Source organism: Nicotiana tabacum, chromosome 22, assembly GCF_000715075.1.
Source record: "Nicotiana tabacum cultivar K326 chromosome 22, ASM71507v2, whole genome shotgun sequence".
Taxonomy (NCBI): Eukaryota; Viridiplantae; Streptophyta; class Magnoliopsida; order Solanales; family Solanaceae; genus Nicotiana; species Nicotiana tabacum.
In genome coordinates, this window is record NC_134101.1 from 13316361 (window position 1) to 13322694 (window position 6334).

Sequence of the window (6334 nt, forward strand, 5' to 3'; positions counted from 1 at the left end):
GGTGCATTGCATAGGCCGAACGACATTCTCCGGAAGGCGTAGACGCCATATGGACAGGTGAATGATGTTTTCTCTCTATCTTCCGGGGCAATGGAGATTATATTATACCCCGAGTATCCATCCAGAAAGCAAAAGTGGGACTTCCCAGCCAATCTGTCTAGTATTTGATCAATGAACGGCAAGGGAAAATGGTCTTTTCTGGAGGCCTTGTTGAATCTTCTGTAGTCCATACAAATTTGCCATCCCGTGACTGTTCTTGTTGATATCAACTCATTATTCTTGTTTTGCACTATAGTCATCCCACCTTTCTTAGGAACATATTGGACTAGGATGATCCAGTTGTTGTCGGAGATGGGGAAAATGATCCCCGCATCTAACCACTTTATCACCTCCTTTTTCACAACTTCCTTCATGTTGGGGTTCAACCTTCTTTGATGTTCTCTGGAAGGTTTGTGGCTATCTTCCAGTAGAATCTTACGTATACAGAAGGCCGGGCTGATACCCTTAATATCTGCAATGGTCCAGCCAATTGCAGTTTTGCACTCACTCAATACCTGCAAAAGTTGTTCTTTCTGCACATCTAACAAACCAGATGAGATAATAACATGTAAATTTGAGTTAGGTCCCAAGAAAGCATACCTGATGTGAGGTGGTAGCGGCTTCAGTTCCAACTTTGGTGGCTCTTCTATCGATGGCTTAGCTGGAGGAATTTTTCTTTCTTCTAAGTGCAAAGGCTCAAATCCGAGCTCTCTTTTCCAAAACCCTTTTGCCTTCAAGAGCCAACACCACTCCACCAAATCCTCTCCATTTACTTCATCTAAGTTCATGAGGCAGGCTGCTAGGGGGTCTTTAGTATTCAAGGTCTCATCTTCCTCCTCCAAAATTACATCCACGGCTTCTATTAGAGAGTAGTTAGCAAATTCACTTGGTCGCCGCATAGATTTTTGCACGTTGAATGTTATTTCTTCATCATTTAGTCTCATTTTGAGCTCTTGAATTTCACGGTAAATTAAAGCTCTCCCAATGGCCAAGAATGGTCTTCCCAAAATTATGGGAATCTCCTCGTCAACCCGACAGTCTAGAATGACAAAATCTGCTGGGAACACAAACTTCCCAACCTGTACTAATACATCATCAAGGATACCAGAGGGCTTCTTCACTGTCCAGTCGGCTAGTTGTAGTAACATGGACGTGGGTCTAGCTCTTCAGATGCCTAACCTTTTATAGATAGCCAGGGGCATCAAGTTTATGCTTGCCCCCAAATCACACAATGCTTTAGCAAAAGCATAGCTGCCTATTGTGCATGGGATTGTAAAACTCCCTGGGTCTGACAACTTTTTAGCTCTGGGTCTCGTCACGACTGCACTACAGGTCTGTGTCAATGTAACAGTGGACAGGTCTTGGAAGTCGAATTTTCGAAACATTAAATCTTTCATCATTTTGGCATACCCAGGCATCTCCCGCAACGCATCAATCAGTGGAATGTTCACTTGTATTTGTTTCAACATCTCCATGAATTTCTTATATTGCTCGTCCTTCTGATATTTGCCCAATCTCTACGGGAATGGTGCTGGAGGTCGCTTCTATCCTGTGATTTGAGTCTTATCTTGCTCAGATACTGCTTCTACTGTCGTTTCTTGTGCTACCTCAATCTCCTTCGCAACCTCTTTTTTATTGCTTGTGCTCTCTTGTACATATTGTAATGTCACCTCAGGTAACCCTGTTGAATCATCTATTTCAATGGGTACTGGCACAAGTGTTTCAGTAGGTCGGCTTTCGCGAGCAATCTCTTACTCCATATCTAGGTCTCTACCATTTCGTAGACTCACTGCCATAAGCTGTTTCGGGCCCTGATCTTTTGGATTGACTTGTTTGTCTGCAGGTAACATCCCTTGGGGACTATTGTTTAGAGCCATAGAAATCTGTCCTAATTGAATCTCAATACCCTTTATCGCTGATTCATGTGAGTCCACTTTTCTTGCATTTTTCCAGTGGACCCAATCAGTTGTTGCAGCATTCTATTGTTGCTGTCCAGCATTTCTTTAAGTTCAGCGAACCCATCATCTTGTCTCACAATCTATTTTTGTTGAGGTTGTTGATAAGCCAACTGCTGATTTTGCTGGTTGTAACCCTGTTGCCTTTGGTAAGGCACAACTTGACCATGTGGCCGCATAGCTCCAAGATTGTTGTTGTTATTGTACTGCTGCTAAGCTGGTATATATTGTTGATTCTGTTGTCCCCAATTCTGACCACCTTGCCTCTGTCCCCCATAGTTGGCTACATATTTCATATCTTCCTGATAGTGCTGGTTATCACCTTCCGCACTCCACGAGCATACATAAGGTTGGTTAATGCATGGTGTATATAAGCCCCCATTAGTCGCATCAACTATGTGTACCTGCTGCTTCTGGCCTGGTTCATTGATTTTCTTGGTGAGGATACTCATTTGTGTCATCAGAGTGGCCATATTTTCGGCTATAGAGTTATTTGGGTCCAAAGCCACAGAGTGAACTACAGGAGTGATCGTAGAGTCTCTTGTCATCCATCCTGAGTTTTGAGCCATTTTATCGAGTATGATATTACATTCTCTGAATGATTTGCTAAAAAATGCTCCACCCGCTGAAGCATCAACATTGGCCTTTAAGCTGTCTGTCAATCCCATGTAGAACCTCTGCCCCAACATTTGCTCCAAAATGCCATGATGTAGACACTTAACCAGCATACCCTTGAACCTCTCCCACGTTTCTTGTAGTGTTTCTGTTGGTCTCTGCCTGAAGCTCAATATCTAATCAATTTGTTTGGCAATCTTATTGGGTGGGTAGAACTTGTTTATAAATTGCTTGACTCATTCCTTCCAAGTAGTGATGGAGTTTATAGGGAGTGAATTAAGCCAAATCTGAGCTTCTACCTTCACCGAGAATGGAAATAATAACAACTTTATTGCTTCCTGTATCACATTAGGTTGCCTTTGTGTGACACATATCGACAGAAAATTTTTCAGATGCTGCTGAGGATCTTCAATGTAAGACCCTGAAAACAATCCCTTGTTCTGCAACAAATGTAGCATGTTGTTTGTGATTTGAAATGATTCCTCTTTTATTTGAGGGACTACAATTGCGGTCGCCAGATATTCGGCGGTGGGTTGTGCCCAATCATACAAGGCTGCTTCTGGCATAAGAGGTGCCACACCCTTATTGTTCAGGTCATTCACATTATTTCTGTTATTTGGATTTTCTATTATGTCATCCATGTCTGGATCGATTTGTTCTGTTGAGTTCTGTTGTTGTTTGCCCTTCTTGTTTGCACGATTCAATGCCTTGAAAACTTTCTCAAGATCTGATAATGCTTCGAATAATTCACCAGTTCTTGAGGAGTTTGTAGGCATGCATTTGTAGCATCCAAGACTATAAATGTTAGAATTTCAATGTATTTGATTCAAAATGAAGAAAATTGACTACACTAAGAATTCTAGCAATTTTTTTAGCTGCAATTAATAACACCGTTAACTCCCCGGAAGCAACGCTAAAATTTGATCACGCCCAACTATGCCTTATAAAAAGGACTAAGCAGTCGTTGCAAATATATTCCGGTTAATAAGTCCGGAGTCGAATCCCACAGGGAATTAACCTATCAAACACAACTACTAGACTCGCACGAACTCACACAATCAATCTTCAGGAATATTTAAGTAGCAATTTGGATGTTTACTAACTAAATATTACGTAATGAAAATGCAACAATTAATAGCTAACTACTAACGGGTTGTAGACAAGTTGTGGAATGATCCAAGGTTGTGATTTTCCCTATTGTCGGAATCTTTTCCGCTACGTTTTCTATAAATTTGCCTAAGTCTTCTCTATCAATCATGAGCACTCTGACTGTCATAACTCTCTCCCGAGTAATTACTACAATTTACTAGACATATTCTCCCGAATTACGCTAGCTGGCATTAAGTACGGCTCACTCAGATCGTACCAAGGTTTCGTTATCCCTAATCCCACCTTTAAACCCTTCGTATTGATCCCTCATATACGTTAGGAGTGATGTTGTTCAACAACTACCTAAATATGCACTCTCTCCCCAGTAATACACACTAAATAGTCACAATCGATTGAGGGCCCTTCGATTAACCACTATAATATTATAGTTGAACAAATAGAGAAAATACTACGGCAAATCTATATTAACGTAACAAGAAAATATCCTTCAATAGGTTCCATCAAAACCTTAGATTATGAGTTTAGCTACTCATACTCATAGTCACAATATCCAAAGTATTTTGCATAATTAAATTACAAAGTAAGGATAAAGGGATGTAGAAATCGATGAGTCTAACTCCCAACGGTTGTTCCACGAGCTATCCTTGCCTCCGGTTGCAAAAGTCCCCTCAAAAGTAGTGTTTTAGGTCTATTTATATGTGTAGTAAAAAACCTAAACGCGTAGGCCAAGTCCTAGTCAAACCAGGAGATGAAATAAGCCTTAGTTTGAAATGTGCGCGCCTTCGACCTGGCCTCGCGAGGCTTGACGCGAGCTAAAACTCGCCCTAGACCTGGCAAGCTTCAACGCCTGGTGAAGCTCGCCCCAGGCCTGGCATCGCCAGCTTCATTGCCTGGTGGAGTTCGCCCCAGGCCTCGCGCCGCTAGCCTTAACGCGGGGTGGAGGGCTCACCCAGCATGCTCTAACGCCTGCTCTAGGCTTGGCTTCGCTAGCTTTTCATTTGTCGGCTGCTCACTTCTTTCTTTCTTCTTTTCAATTGTTTTTGAGCACGCTTTAGACTTTACTTATTTATTTTGCTCTAATTTCATCTCCAATTCACCTACACATTAAATAGACTTCATTACGTGCAAATAAAGTGTTATTTATCATTAAAGCATGTAAAATGCAAGGCGAATAATGTGCTAAACTATGGAATTATAGCCACACATCACACATGAATATGAAAAGGTCAGAGAAAACGAAGTCATCGATTTTATCTAGGACCATATTATATGCCGATTCGGAATACCGGCCGAGATTGTGTGCGACAACGGAAAATAATTTATTGGCAGCAAAGTAAGCAAGTTTCTCGAAGACCATAAGATGAAAATGATCTTATCCACTCCTTACCACCCTAGTGGGAACGGGCAAGAAGAATCCACCAATAAAACCATAATCCAAAACCTCAGAAAGAGGTTGATCGACGCCAAAGGAAAATGGAAGGAAATGCTACCTGAGGTCCTATGGGCGTACCGTACAATCTCAAAGTCCAGTACCGGGTCCACCCCATTTTCTTTGGGTTATGGCACCGAAGCTTTAATATCGGTCGAGGTCGGAGAACTGAGCATCAGATTCCGACATGCAATAAAGGAATTGAACAACGAGGCTATGAGTACGAGCCTGAAACTATTAAATGAAAGGCGTGAAGCCGCCATTGTCCAGTTGGCCACCCAAAAACAGCGGATCTAGAGATATTATAATCGACGGGCCAACCTTCGATATTTCAATACCGGGGACTTAGTACTAAGAAAAGTTACACTGAACACCCGAAACCCGAACGCAGGGAAATTGGGGCAAAACTGGGAAGGACCATACCAAATTATCGAGATCACCGGAAAAGAATCCTACAAGCTCGAAACAATGAATGACAAACAATTGCCGAGAAACTGTAATATAACTCACTTAAAGCAATATTACTCCTAAAGTACAACACAATTCTTTCTTTTATTGTACATTTCAAACTAACACTTACAGGTGACCAATAAGGGATGATACGAGATCCTAGGTCTGAAAGCACGCGTTGTACTCTTTTTCCCTTAAACTGGCTTTGTCCCAAAAGGATTTTCCTGCAAGATTTTTAACTAGGAAACAAGTAAACCGTGCTAACTTAGAATTGAAGGCCGGATATGAACCAGTGACAATAATCACAACAGCAATCGATGCCACTCTTCAGTAAGTCCCGAACACTGGGGCATTACCCTCGGATATCGACTCTAACAAGGAAAGAAACTTCGTGATTGAAGGGCCTCGATCAATATGATTTATTGTAAGGGCCAAACTATCAAATAAACCATGCCCACACAGATCGCTCGAGCCCTGACATAAAATATGTTTACATGTACAACTATTGTGCACAAGAATATAAAAGAAGATTCCTCCTTGCACATAAACATCTTGTCCTTTAAAATATTTTTTACATCTTTCAAGAAGCTAAAGCTATCGAGCCCAAGGGTTACCTTAATCCGAGTTAACAAAACCTGAGGGCACAAATCTTATTTGGCAATGCCCGAATTTAAAGGTTAAGGCCATTCCGGGTTAACAAAACCCGAGGGCATGAAGCTTATTTGGCATTGCCCGA

The 6334-nt window shown here is 41.6% G+C and overlaps 1 non-coding gene across 1 annotated transcript; it reads left to right on the plus strand.

The window, feature by feature from the left end:
- The first annotated feature begins 2693 nt into the window (after window positions 1-2693).
- On the plus strand, window positions 2694-2800 carry LOC142176847 (small nucleolar RNA R71). Its single transcript, XR_012705654.1, has one exon. It is a non-coding gene; the product is annotated as a small nucleolar RNA R71 (small nucleolar RNA).
- The last annotated feature ends 3534 nt before the right edge of the window (window positions 2801-6334 follow it).